The 14,832-nt window shown below is 47.2% G+C and overlaps 1 long non-coding RNA gene across 1 annotated transcript in view; it reads left to right on the top strand.

The window, feature by feature from the left end:
* The window catches only part of LOC130529871 (uncharacterized), a 43,137-nt gene extending 29,243 nt beyond the window's left edge, over positions 1-13,894 (top strand). The window contains exon 3 of the long non-coding RNA XR_008951675.1: positions 11,947-13,894. This is a non-coding gene — a long non-coding RNA (uncharacterized LOC130529871). The remainder of the gene's footprint in view (positions 1-11,946) is intronic.
* Positions 13,895-14,832: the final 938 nt, after the last annotated feature.

The following is a 14,832-nucleotide window of genomic DNA, read 5'->3' as shown; positions in this document are numbered from 1 at the left end:
AGATGAGTTGCTGCTAAATGACTGTCACTTTGGACGGTGCTGTGATATGTTCTGCTGTAGCGCCCGTAATTGGGGGGGGGGGGGGGTCACCAGTGCCTGTTTCTCTGTGACCTTTCTTAAACTGGGCTGCCAGGGAATCAGGCCCAGCCTCAGATTAAATTACTTCTCCGGCGCCTCGGCCCTTCACCTTAAGTGCTGGCACTTGGCTGCGGTTCACGGTGGGGGGGGGGGGGTTCGCCTTCTCGCTTCAGCGCTCCAGCCACCAGGCTCAGACTTGCCCAGTTTGCCAGCTGGGTTAACAGGAGAAAGAGAATTCTGCAAGAATCTCATCCTGAAGATTGAAACACTTCCTGATTTAGAGTTCAAAAACACTTCCTGTGGTTAAAGACCCAAAGCTGCTTCACTTTTACTGCGTTCAGCCTCCGTGCAGGGATCTCTTTCACTAAACTTTTTATTTTTTTTGCTTCCTCATCTTTCTAGACTGTGTGAATCTACAAACAATCACCCTGTTGTTCCCAATAAAAACACCACATAGACATGCTAATATGGGTATAAATAGAAGTTGTGTGATTTAGATGGAGTATTTCAGACAGTGTAAGAGGGTGCTGGCGCATCTCTTTGTGTCTGATTTTAGTTCTTTAGGTAAACACCAGAGGTAAACACACAATCGCCGGCATCTGTCAACAGTACATCCGTCCTGCTCCTCCTGCCTCCCATCACCACTTTCAAAAATGCCACATTGACCTGAAGCAGCAATACGAGGAGAGAGGCAGCCATTCGCCGCACGGTAAGATGTGATATAATGAGACGACACCGCTCTGGAAGACTGACAGAACAAAAAAAACAGCACCCAATTGTTCTCCAAACATTGCGGGGACGTCTAAATAAAAATGTCACATTTTGGCTCCCTATCATGCAAATTAATGGCATATTGGGCTGTAAAATAGACATTATGTGAAATCAAATCATCTCCGAAGACATAAAACGCTCCGATCAAGTGTCCGGCCCCTCCTTTGAGAGCCTTCAACAGCTTGACTACCTCCTCAATTACACTGGGTGTCACCAGACAGCGATCCGCAATGAGGGCATGTTTTCCCACATAATGACAACTGATAGTTGGTGTCACACAGGTTATGCTTTTCAATTTGGGCCTGGCAATAATAACAATTACAGCTCCTGCGAGTCCTCATTACATTACAGTATGAATTCATTTTGGTGCGCATAGTTCCCAAAAGTCCACGCCCATCGTGAGCCAGGAGGACAGGCGGGGATGGAAATGGTCAACCCTGACCCTGGTCGACCTTTGACCTCGCTGCGACGCCTCTGTGGACGTCTCGTCCCCTCTGGCCCCGCTGATGCCGAGTGAAAAGGATTTGAGACAGAGAAGCCTCCTTCTGGTTGTGACAAAGAACAACGTCGGCAGGGAGATGTTTTGTGATAATAAAGAGGAATCTGTGCCTCTGCAGCCACGCGGGGGCTCACGCGTCACCTCGCTTTAATCTCAACCAAAACTCGCCGGGAAGCGGAAACCTTCCTCTCCACTCACCCCTGAAAGACAAATGTGACTTTTCGCCGACCTCGGTGCTGGAACACGAACTGCTCGACGGCCAGAGTCACCAAGCGGCGGTGGTGCTGCTCACTCCACCACCCTGCCGCCCACAAGGCTGTAATACGGTTCCGGTCCATTGGGCTTTATGATCAGTGTCACACCGGAGCAGCATCGAAAACAAAGGAGAACGACTCTCTGTCACTGCTGGTTTGCCTGGAGGTCAAAGCCTGCAGGTTCAACAGGTCACCACCAGCTCACATTGATCTATATTTGCTGTTTTAAAAACCCGGTTTCTCCCGAGTGTAAAACGAATCTTCTCTGCAGCCACTAAATGGTCATTTCTCCGAGGTGTTCGGGAGATTTAACATATTCCGCCGACGTCTTCCCTAATTCTGGTTGACATGTTCTTGTGGAGGGATTGCATTGCTCTGGCATCTGCCCGTGCCTGCTCCTTTTAAACACCACCCATGTGTGGCCGGAGCGGCGCTTGACAATGACGCAGAGCGATGCCCCCCTCAAACAGAGGAGGATCTGTGATGAATCACATCCCATGGAGGGAAAAAGTGTTAAATAGGATTTGGACACTGCAGCATGATAATTTTCTCTCACAGCAGCCTGGAAGTATCTGACAGGCTGAATGCTGACTCGGCAGTCTGTTACAAAATGGCAGGCGTGCCCTTTATCTCGGTGCATGTTTCACAGCAATTGGACAATCAGCCAGTGCAGTGAAAATCCATAGTATTGATCGGCCTGTATCTTCTCTATAATTCTCCAGCAGGAAATCCCTGATGACAAATTATATCTGCACCAGTTTTTGATTGCTGCTTTGATGTAAGTGATCTCCAAGGGCAGCCCGAGGATCTGGTTCAAGCTTTATTAACTAAGTTCTTCCTTGTCCCACAGCAGCCAGACTCTCAGCCGGGCTGACGCTGTTCGACTGGCGAGGACGTCGGCCGCACGCACGGCACCGCCGCAGACATAATGCAGCTGACGTCTTGAATGCAGAAACAGAAATTGTTGCATATTTGCTCGTCAAATTATTCTCTAGTCTCATCTGCAGGAAACAAAGTTCACACAGCACATTGACCAGCATCATGACCTCCAGCGACGACCCAGAGGAAGGTTCTTTCCTGACTCTACTGCCCCCACTGGTTGGGTTTAGGTATAGCAGCCCGTCACCAGATTGTGACAACTATTGCTAAATTTAAAATATAGCTGTAAAGTGAGATAAGATGACCTTCCTTTTACCACATGGTCCTGCAATGGTTTTACAGTTTCTGCATGAATTAATTGTTTGTTAATCCCCTGTTAAACTGCACTTACATCCAGATTTTGAATGATTAATATCATGATTACTCGCAGCTGCTGCTATATTTCACTATAATTCAGATATCAGGCCGTCCTGAGTCCTGGCCCGCCGCTGCCTCTTATTGAGATTGATTTTTTTAATCGTAGCACCTTGATACATTTGAATTTACAGTCACACAAGTTGTGTGAAAACGTCTTCCAGGATGGTGCCTCTGGAATTAAAAGGAAAAGACTGATTCATCGCTCTTATTGATTCAAACGCATACGCATTCATCCGAATAACGAGCCCGCTTCTTTCTTCACTACGTGCCTTTTTCCGTGCGGTTGATAACCCTGACCACAATGCATCGCTCCAAACGTTGGAGTGCAACATCCAAAGGCCTCTTCTAATCCTGCCGGGATACTTAGCTGGCATCAAAATTGGTGCAGAACTTTTTCCGAAAATCCCCTGTCATAAATCCGATGATTTTTGAAAAGGAAAGAGGAGAGAAAGCCCTTTATTGGTGTGTGTGTGTGTGTGTGTGTGTGTGTGTGTGTTGGGGGGGTGCTGCTGCTGGACATAATCCAGTTTCTGACAGAGTGGGAGGGGGAGAAAGCATCGTTTACACGGCACATATGCTCCCTCCCTTCACGCAGACACAAACTACAGCGAGGCAACCTTTTACGAGCCAGTCAGAGAAGGATAATCTTTCCCCTCGCAGCACAATGCAGGAGATTACATGGAGAACATGCCAGTCTGCACTGGATTAGCTAGACACTAGATCTCTTGTCCCTATCGATTTGCAGGCAGCTCATTCATGTTTTCACACGGGTCTCAAAAGCATGTGGTCGCAGAAGCTGCCATTCTTCCCTCTCCTCGCCGTCTTTGTGTGTCTGGGTGTGTGTACGCTCCGGCCCATGAAGGCATCTGCACATACATGATCGCAGCGGTGTCAGTGCAACACCTGCTCCCAGGAAATGGGTTTTGTAATCACAGGACAAGTTAACCTCGACACCGCTGACTGCAGATGTTGTAATCCCCGGTGCTGTTCTGTCGCTGTTGATTTGCTTCGGCGCAAGCACAATCATCGGCCTCATTTTAGGGGTTACGCTGTTCCCTAAAGCCCTGCATTATTAATCAATTATTACACTACAAATAACAGAAGCTGCTATGGTTTCTTCACTGCTGGACCCAGGTGGCAAATACTTTCTCTCTCGTAAACGGGCTCTTTCTCTAATGCATCTCGGCAATTATGCCGGTGGAAACAAAGCTCTTTTGTTTCCCAAACTCAAGCAGTGCAAGCAAGCAGAGCTGCATGGTTTATTGAACACATATGTGCCTAAACAATTGAGGAGCTAAAAACCCGCCAACGTGACGTGGTTGCCAGCCAACAGCGGGTTCCATAATGAAGCTGCTACAGCAGTGAAGTAGTGAAACAAACTCCTACACAGTTAAATCAAAGGCACCAAAATCACAGCGTTTGATTCGAAGGTCCAGTCTGGCTCATTTATGTATACAGAGCAACGTTAGCATGCTAAACACTGTTTTCATTCAGCTACCTGTGAGATAGTCGTGCCAATGCTGACCTGAGTGCTAAAACAGGACAGTCTCATGTACAAACTTCAGTATTTGTTAATATCCTTCACTATGTTTTGCCTTTAGCCTTCATTTTAATTCCAGTGATCCTGACCACAAACCTCTTTAATGGTGAAACCTGGATTGTTGGGGGGAGATAAACCAGTGAGTGGAAAACACCCACCGGTGGACAGAATATCGAAAACCTCTCGGCTGTTTTCTTCACCATGGATAAGGCATTAGCGATCAATACAAGTCATTGATCACAGCATCTGTGATAATTATTTGCCAGAACATCCCAGATCTGTTCTAAAACTCTGCTGAAAAAAAGAGGGTTTTTTATCATATTCAGGTCAGGAGAGGACAGCCTGAGGTACGCGCCGCACTCCCAGAGCCCCTTTTAAGGAGCGACAAAACAAGAAATCCGCACTCATGCGTTTCTGCGTGATCAATATGCTAACTTGGTGAATGCTAAAATCGAGGCGGACGCTTGACAAAGATGGATAGATTTGCACCGTCCGTGAAATGTCACTGATTCAGTGGAGGATGTCACCTCCAGATCGCTCGGCTGTGTGATAAGCCTGACAGATCAGCTTGGGGTGGAAAGTGGCTTTGGCGCCCTTCTCTCTCTCTCTCTCTCTCTCTCTCTCTCTCTCTCTCTCTCTTCTCTCTCTCTCTCTCTCTCTCTCTCTCTCTCTCGCTCTCTCTCTCTGTCTCTCCCCCCTCCCCCCTTCCCCCCCTTCCCGTCAGAGCAGACAGATGACAGTGACCACCACTGTTGCAGGTCCGGTGGGACTCAGGTAAAAATGAATGCAATTAAAAAATGGATGAGTTGCAATCTGCGGATAAAAAGTCGATGTGTGAGGTTTCAGGTGGTTTAACGCCTGAGTGATGGCAGAAAAATAAAAAATAAAACTCTTTCTTTTTTTCTGGTTGGGGCTCGTCAGTCAGGATTTGTGGGAAACTAAGTTTTCTTTTGATTCTTGTGATGGCAGAAATCTTAGATTCAGTCTCGGACTCATTCTGAGCAGCTAACAATTGTAATAATTTTAATAGTGTACCTTGATTTTAACGCTAAAAACAGGAACTCATTTATGGACACCATCTTGGCTTTTGGTCAGTCTTTTTCAGGATTTCCTCATTTTGGGTGACAAAGCTCCAACTCGTGACGTGATACTTTACGAGGGGTCTGCTGGTCAAATCTCCTTAAAATGACGTGTAATCACGAATTCATCGAGGTGCTGAAATTTCATCCCCTGCTGGAAACTCTGCAAAATAGCAAACAGGCAAACCAAAAGCAATCAGTCAGATTCAGCCAAAAGGGAGCATCAAGGCGGAACAACAGGGCTTTCTGACAGGAGGTCAGGCCATGGGTCAGGCTAATGCACCGGTCTGGGGAGCGCTTGTGTGACTCTGTTGTTTTGATGGCACAAAGTCTCTAGAGGCGAACACAGCGATGAGGAAAACAGAGCGAGAAAGCTCTCGCTCACCTTTCTCATGGTCCGACAGAAGGGCCCACATACTGGAGGCCGAGGCGGCCTGTCAGCGCCTCTTGTTGTTGGATGGACCTTTGATCCTGGACAAATAGACTCTCTGAGCTCAAAGAAATATGGGAATCAGAGGTTCAAAATGTGGGGAGGGCAGTAAAATTACAGCCTTTCAGTCTGTGAGGTGTGTTGTGACGTCTGGCCTTGAGTTTGAATTAACGCTGCCGGGACGGCCCCATTTTACCAACTCTAGTATATAGTTGTTTATATTGTCATAATTTCTGAAGCCAGAACCTGAGACGCAGCCCAACAACCCGAGATCCTCGTATTTATAATCCTCAACAGCATGAAATATGCAGGGCTGGATAACTTTGCCCTGCTTTTTTGGAAGCAGGAAGCCCTCAGACACCAAAAATGATGAAATGCCCCGGCTGAGAGGTAAACTATTAATAGAGTCCTCCGCCTGAAACTGTCACCGCGAGGGCTGCTCTACAGCCCCGCGTCCACACCAGCAGCACCTTTCGGGGCCTGGAGGAGGCTGCAGAGAAGAACCGTCACATATGCTGAGGTGCAGGCAGCGCCACGCGGTACAGAAGGCAGCTTTACCCAGAGACCAGGACGCTGCATAATTAATGGAAGCGTTCCACCTGTCAGCGGGTTAATAACACTGAACTGGGGGTTTCGTCCTGATCTGATCTGGGGGGTCTGACTGCAAAGTGAAAGAAAAAAAAACAACAAAATATTTTGGTTAAAAAAAAAAGAGAACAGCAGGCCTGTATTTTTCACGGACAACTAATTAGCCATTTCCCAACAGAATCCCAATAAAAGCTCCTCTGTGGGTCTCTGCCGTGCGTCATGAATAAAACGCCCATGATAAATATTTGGGGAGAACTTTCAGGATGTAAATCAGCTGACATTAAAAGTTATGTCAGTAGAAAAGTCATCGCCGTTAGCCTCACCATCCACAAATGATCATTTATTACCCAACACTATTTTTAAAGGGGGAAATGGCAGCCTCCCTTTGTCAAATCTAACGAGGGAATAGCTTTCAGATGCTTACACCGCTATAACTCATCTCGGTAACCTTTGGAGCAGGAATTAGGGCACTTTCATCTTGGCTCAGGTGCTTCTTGGAGTCCATTAGCATTTTTAAAAAGTGCCGCGCGGTAAGAAAACCAGGAGTCCTTCATTAATAGAGCGAGTGAACTTTAGCGAGGGGGGAAACGATGAAAAACGAGCTGAAAACGGACGACATCTCATTGTTAAGCTCCACCTAATGACAAACAAGCTGAAGTGTCGGGGGTTTGTGCTCCAGCATTGTTTGTGAAGGCTGAATGACAGCTGAAGCGCACGTCGCAATCAGGAGTTTCCGTGTTTCTAATGTTCCGTTCCTCCTTTATCATTATTCGCAGATTCAACGTGCTCCTCCTTCAGGGAAATTACACAGCCCACCGCCTAATCCCAGTTGTGGCGCGCGCCGTTCCACGCTAGCAGACCAAATTAAACATCTGACTGAGATTGCCTGAGAGAGACACCATCTTGTAGCCCATTCTCTATTTTTGAAGCTTCTAAATAATTCATAGCTAAAACAAAACACAACAAATACCTTGAGACGTGCGCTATCCAGTAAGTTAATCCCACAAAATGAAATAGAACTTATCTTGCTGCTCAAATTGAAGCAATACCATGATATTAAAGTGTGAAAGGAAACACAAACATGGCAACAAATTACAAAATGCCGGAGGGAGCGACAGCGGTATTACAGGAAGGCCCGATACCATTTCATTTTAGAGGGTGGGACCTGCAGTCTAATACCGTCGTTATTGTCAATAACATGCAAGCTGTTCAGACTCGGAGTTCACAGCTGTAGGCGTCGTAAGGAATCACGGAATCTTGCATTCATGATAAGGCTGGTCTCCTCATAATTGTCTATGGTCAGAAACAAAATGGCTAATTATGTTGTTATCGTGGAGAAAATAACCCGTCCAGAGGAAACGCCCCGTCCCCCGTGTCACATCCTGTCCAAATCACGTGATCGTCTGCTCCACTCGTTCACCTGCATCGCACCTTCCCTCCGCTCTCACCTCATCCGTTTAACCTTTGTCACTAGTGCCAGACTCTCCGAAGGAAAGTAGGAAAAAAGTGGGCGGGGCCAGACTCCACAACAAAGAACTGTCACCTGAAGACATCAAGGTAGGTCCTTCATCACCGCAGATATTCCAGCACCTTCCGTAACGTTCACAGCGCTGTTGCTCTCAGCTGTCATACATGATGCGCGTCATTTAAACGTTATTGTTCATTAAAAACGCTTTCATGAGCTGATTTGACGGCAGCTCCGCTCCGTCCGCGTGCAGGTCAGAGTTCATCGTTTCTAGACGAGCGAACGATCGGATGATATACGTGACACAAGGACCCCCTGATGCATCAAGTAATTACTCTGCATTAATATGCACCATTCCGGAACGTTGGGAGCCGCGGAGAGTGCAGCGTATGAAAGGGAACGCTGTGCTTAATAACGTGTTTTGATCTTCATATCCAGAGTTTGGGAACAGCTGCAGATGAAACAACTGGAACACATGGTGGGAGCCAGAAGCTGGGAACACCTGTTCCCCTCCTGCTAAACAGCCTCGCAGTGAATCGTCTCTGGAGCACAAAATAACCTCCATCTCACACACAAACACACACATTTCTCTCCTTCTAATAGCGGCGAGATGGAAAACAGACATTTGTCCCTTTTAGGGCCAATAGCAATGGTGATAAATGAAAGCAGGACTCCTTCTCTGTGCTGCTGGAAGATCTTAATGCATTTTCCTGTGAGTGTGTAGACAAAGCGCTCCTCGGGGAGGGAGGGGAGGATAAGTAACTATAGGAGGTGGTAATGGTGCTGGTATCGGCTGGTGTTGTTTGCCCGAGCTGTATTGAAGCGGTGGTCCCCGAGGAGCCTGGCACAGGGAGCCGGGTTTGTCAACCTTGTCTGAGGGACTTAATATGAAAACAACACTAATGAGAACCATTTCCATTGCTCTGTTTATTTTCAGAGATGCATTGAGCGGAGCATGCACACGGCTCAGTGAGCGCACGTTGCATTGCATTCATTACGGGGCCCTGGATGGCCCACTGATACATTATACACAAACACTTATAATTGCATTTTTGAATTGTTCGATGTTACTTTTAATGCCCAGCTGAAGCAAAATGGGTTCCATCTGACCAAATGCAATCACGAGGTGATGCATCTGGTTTGTCCTCGTACAAATTCTGCCGGAAAGCCAAAAATCGGAATCCACAGATGGAGCGGAACCGTTGTGTCCACTCATCCCGCTATATGTTCTATAGCGTCTCTTCATCAATAAATGGCAAGCTTCAGCAGACAAGCACCATTTCCTCAAGCACAATGAATCCTCCCGCGTCCGTCTATTCACTCACAGCCGTGCCATTTTGAAAATCTCTCTAAAGTGACATTACTCTGGAGATTGAAACCACCATTTCATTGAGCAGAAAATTGCTATTGAATTTGGAGCTGAATAATTGGAAGCCATGTTCCACAGCAACCTACAAATAAAAGGTGGAGTTATGTTTTACTGTCACACTCAAAGCGATGACATTCGGAAGCTGAGCGGCACGAATGGCGTGGGTATTGTTGGACGGGACATTGCTCTCCTTTGTATATGAGCCATATCAAGCAAGCAGCTTCCGTGCAATTTAGAGAGGATGCAATTTACTCTGATGTGAGAGGAGGCCATGAGCGGAATAAAAAGAAATCCCTGAACTTTAAAGCAAAGATAAAAAAAAACCATCCAGCCATGTTGTTCCATTTACTCAATTTGTCAACACACACACACACACACACACACACACACACACACACACACACACTCCTACAGGACAGAGAGGGTAGATCTTCTGAAAATGGGCCACCTGCTGGCTGGTTGTGAAACTCTCATCAAGATCTGGTTATTTATTTAAACATTAGCTGGTAAAACATTCATCCTCGATCAAGTTCTCATCCACGTTCTGAGGGCACCGTTTAGCAGAAGGACATCGGTGTCGGTGGCTTTTTGTCTGTTTGCTGTATTTCTCGGGCGCTGAGGTTAGCTTGACTGCTCCCCCCGCCACCACCGCCCCTCCCTCCCCTCCCTGCCCCCCCCTCCCCTCCCTGCCCCCCCCTCCCCTCCCTGCCACCCCCCCAACCAGTGATCGTTTTGTGAACCCGTTAGCCTGTCATTGGTTTACAGACTCCAAATGACCCTGTGTTTCTGCAGAAGACTCATTCATCCCCTCCCTATTTCCTCCCCAGGCCAGTGGCAATACTGATGACCACCAGAAAGACACACTCGCACAGGCACACATGTTTTGCACATTAGAGCACGCGCGCACACACACACACACACACGGAGCCGGCTGCTGCGGTTTGCTGGTGTAATGTGCTTTGTTGTGTGAAGGTATCAATCAGAGGCGAGCAGATTATTAGAGTGTCTGAAAGAGATCAAACAATGTTGCCGTCTGCACCCACACATGGCTGATTTACAGGCAGGCTGATAAAGTACTGCAGCTCTCTGTCAGGGGCTACATGACGGCTCGCCGCGCTCTTAGGATAAATTATTGCAGAGGCCCGCGGTAATGTCTCTCCACCTAGCAACCACCCGGCCCAGCTGCTGCCAGGGGAGCCCTGCCTTGTCTGCCATAATGGCGCCGTGTCCAGGGTCAGCAGTTACTGCATCCTAGCAGGCGGGGACACATATATACTGTGTCTACACAGACACATCCTGTGTATTCAGGCTCACTGTGTGTTGGTTGTCTCTGCAGGTGCATTTGGACACAGGAAAAGCATCACGTAACAGCGGGAGTCTCTCGTATGTTGTCACCGAAGACACGTTTTCCTGTTGTCTCCTTCTAAATTGATTAGAGCCTAAGAGGGATGTTTTTTCTTTGCTAAAATCTACGAGCTCCACTTCCGCAGAACGAGGAAGATTGACACGTGCGGATGCGCAGAAATCAAAAATAAATAAATCAGCACCCAGAAGTGGATTCCACTCACAAGATGATGCATAACTATTTCATATCCCACTGGGTTCTGGCCCTTTTATTTACCCAATATGGCAGTTTTTCTTTTACACTGAGCAAGGTCGGAGAAAGTCGACATCACCCGGGAAATTGGCAGGAGGACACAGACGGAAAAGCCGGAGTAGAAAAACTATACGGAGACGTTAAAAGATAGATGCTGTCGATTGAGTGTAATGAATATTTTACCGAGGCTTCCTCCATTAGAGCTTCTGCAGCATTTTTCCACATAAAAAAGACGGAGGGGAAGAAATAAAGAAAAACAATTTAAAAGTAGTTCTGTTGTTGGACTGTAGGTGGGTGACGGGGAGCACTTCGGGAGTGGCTCTGGCGAGTCGCCTGCCATTTTATAGCGACTATGTGATGGCCGCCTCCCTGCCCCCTCCCTCCCCGGTGTTATCTCACTCAAAGCAGTGCCATCCCTCTATTGTAATAACGCCGCTTCCCAGCAGCCCTTGGAATGACCTTTCTTTAATTAACTGCATCTTGATGAGCAGATCTACATAGAATGTGAAGGTTAATTAATGAAGTATCACTGCTTGGTCTTAAAACCATCACCTAGTGGATGACAGCCCTCCCACCACTCTCAAATGTACCCCCAGATCTCATTAGCAATGGTGGTCCAATGGACAGCTCTTCTCCGGCCAAGTGAAATTGCATCAAAGACAGGCCGTCTGATGCCCTTCATAAAGCTCCAGCGTAATATTCTGACTCCACCATTTGAATAATATATGAGAAATTCTGACAAAATAACGCACACACACGTGTTCTCGTATCACATAATGTGTGTTTTTTTGCCCTCTGAAGCATGAACGCGTTCGGCGGGCGCATAAATAATTCAAATGAAGGTAAAATAATATTTCAATTAAGATCCGTGTAATCTGTTTCCTGCAAACAAATACATGATGGATGGTGATGGATAATTCTTGTATTATGGTGCAGCTTCATCTTGATAAGCTCTCCGTTTCCGTGTGATTTCATTTCAGGGTACATTTCAGCCTTGCTTATCGCCACAATTTGGAAAGAAGATCCACATTAAAGCGCTGCACCGACCTTCTAAAAGTGTCCCGCCACGGCAGCTCGCGCAGGTACGATGACGATCGGGGGGTCTACGGTTACAGCGCGTCTCCCCAAAAAGACGGAGCGGGCTCGGGCATTTCTCATCTCTCGGGGAGGGGCAGCAGGATATCACCTGAGCACGCACAGAGAGCCGGCTCTAAGTGGACATGTGACACCATCCATCACTGGAGGCTGCTTTCTGAGCTGGATGAAATGTTCCCCTCCTGGGTATCGTGGGCCAGGCCCGCCACCTGGACTCATTTACCTCCCCACCTGCTCTGAACGCTGGAAAATCAGACTGTAAGTATCCGGCTTTGATACGCTGGCCAGAGCTTCCTGGCACCTTTCAGGTGGAACCGGAGCTTGAGAATTCAGTCACGTTTTGGCCAAATATTGTGCAAGTCTGAGACGGAGCCGCCGCGTCTGCCGGCCTGCGTGCAGCCTCACCGACACCTGACGGCAGCTCGGCCCCAGCTCCTGTAGCTCCGCCTCTCTTTGGATCTCCGTCACCTCGGCTTTCTGCCTGTCACGGCTCAGACGACAGCAGAGCCAGCGGCCCAGTCGCACGTGTCACATGATACGGGATGACAGAGGCAAGGGGGCGGGTTCCAGTTGGAGTCCTGGTTTTTGAATTACTACAAGTTTCATCCAAATCTATTTCCAACGTCCACGTTGTCATCAGCTAACGAAGAGCACCGAAACCTCATATTGTGATGATTGGTCCGTTCCTCGGGGTGGAACAAACAAACGATGTGCGAGGAATGAAATGTCCCTATTGGCAGATTGGGAGGACAGAGCCAGAATCCCAACTTCAGATATAAACAGTCTTTTATAGAAAATATTAGTCTTTTTTTCCCTGGGATCTGGGTTTTGTCAGCCGGCAGCAGAATCTGTCAGCGAGCGGAGGAGCGTTGTGGAAACCAGCCCGTAAGGTCAACTCCAGCTCATTCACTCTTCGTTTCTTTGTCTGCAGAGAGAACTTGGACAGTTATCACACGGCTGCGCTTCGCCCTCTGCATATCTGCACTTATTGATTGTTTTTATTTATGAGAACAACAGCAGGTATGTCCTCATGACAAGCTAACAAGGCTTGATACCCACTTCCTGTCTCTCGCCGCGATTCACCTCCCAATTCCCAAGCATTGTTTATGGCTCGACTGGCAAAGACAGATGAAGTGGAATTCCATTTTGTCTTTCATAAATTGTTAAGGGCTCTGTTGGGGTAAACTCCACCCCTAATTGGTGTCGCTTTTTGCCGCCACTGATCCTGTGTCAGCCATCAGCGGTGAGTGTCAGGTAAACTTTCCTACACAGAAGTGTTTCTCCGTTGAAGCGTCTATCTGATTTTTCCTTTTCAGCACCTCGAATGACACCCCCGCTAAAAGCTGGCACAATACACTTCCCCGCTCGCGACGCTGTCACCAAAGACAACTTGGGAGACGCGAGTGTTTTTGAGAGTTCGAAACAAAATAGCTGGTGCAGCATTTCCCCCCCATTTCTGTCTGAAATCCTTGACACCAGAGGATTTACAGCGAAGTGAAGTGAGGTGGGTGTGTGAATGGAGCGAGCTGTGGGGGCTGCGTTAGCTTGGGCGGGCTCCACGCTACGCTCGCGCTGACAGGGATCCTCCCTGTAGCACACTTTTTTTTCCCCATTAGTTCCTTGCTCACTCTCTTGCCCTCCAGACCCGCAGAGTGAGGAAGATTTAAGTGGCCAGTCAAGTGAAATCCCCACGGTTTGGCAGGTGTGAGATCTGGCTTCATTATCTACAGACACCTCCATCCAATTATGAGCCTTTCTCCCTCTGTGATGATGATGATGATGATGATGATGATGATGATGATGATGATGATGATGATGATGATGATGATGAGGCTGTGTGTGTTTGTTTAAAATTAAAATACAATATAAATATTAATAACAGCTTCATTTGCTCCCTTTGTTTTGTCGTCGGAGGTGCACAAGTCTGTTACTGACAGTTAACAGTTAACCTGGTCTTAAATGGTTTTATCATTTAACAGTTTTGCATAGTTTTAACAAGAATTCCATTTTGTATCTTTACATAATATATTTCCCTTAAATGCATGTATTTACCCTATTTATATAATGATATGTGCCTGTGCATATATAATTCATATCTAAGCTGCACTTAAAGATATATTTGGCCCCAAGTGATGTTGTAATTCACTATTAGGACATGATTGCTGATTAATGATCATTTATCGTTCACTAATTGCCAACAGCAGTGAGATACAACAGTGTTGTAAAACACTGTTATTGGATCAATATTAGCATGAATTCCTTCTGTCAGGAATTAAAACCAGCTTGGTGATGGAAAGACCTGAAACCCTGCTGGCTGCAACGCTAACGGTCACTTGCTGTGCTGGAATCAGGCCCCTCTGCGGAGGAAATGAAGGAGGCGCCATAAATTACACCCAGCATGTTCTGAGCTTGATACATCTCTGTGCTTTCTCCATTTTGCTGACCCACTGGTTCCAAAATGTCAGCTGCTACAAACTGGAGCACTGCCTTGGAAGCTGGGACGTCTCTCTGCAGCCTGATTTGGGAACAAATACACACACACACACCAGTGAAACACACACAGCCTCACTGTCAACGCACAAAAAGACTTCATTTAGGAGACGGGGAAGCTAATTTTTACTCGTCTAGTCACCTCTACTTGTAAATATCTCCCATCTGAAGCCTAATTCTGTGTAATTTCCCCCTTCGTGTACATCTCTGCGTGTCTCTTAGCCTTCGACGCTCCTCCCAAGGCGAAGGCCTGCTATTGTCTCTGCAGCCACATGCACCCT

Source organism: Takifugu flavidus, chromosome 8 (assembly GCF_003711565.1).
Source record: "Takifugu flavidus isolate HTHZ2018 chromosome 8, ASM371156v2, whole genome shotgun sequence".
Lineage (NCBI taxonomy): Eukaryota > Metazoa > Chordata > Actinopteri > Tetraodontiformes > Tetraodontidae > Takifugu > Takifugu flavidus.
The sequence above is the reverse complement of the archived record's forward strand: the minus strand, read 5'-3'. Positions and strand labels throughout refer to the sequence as shown.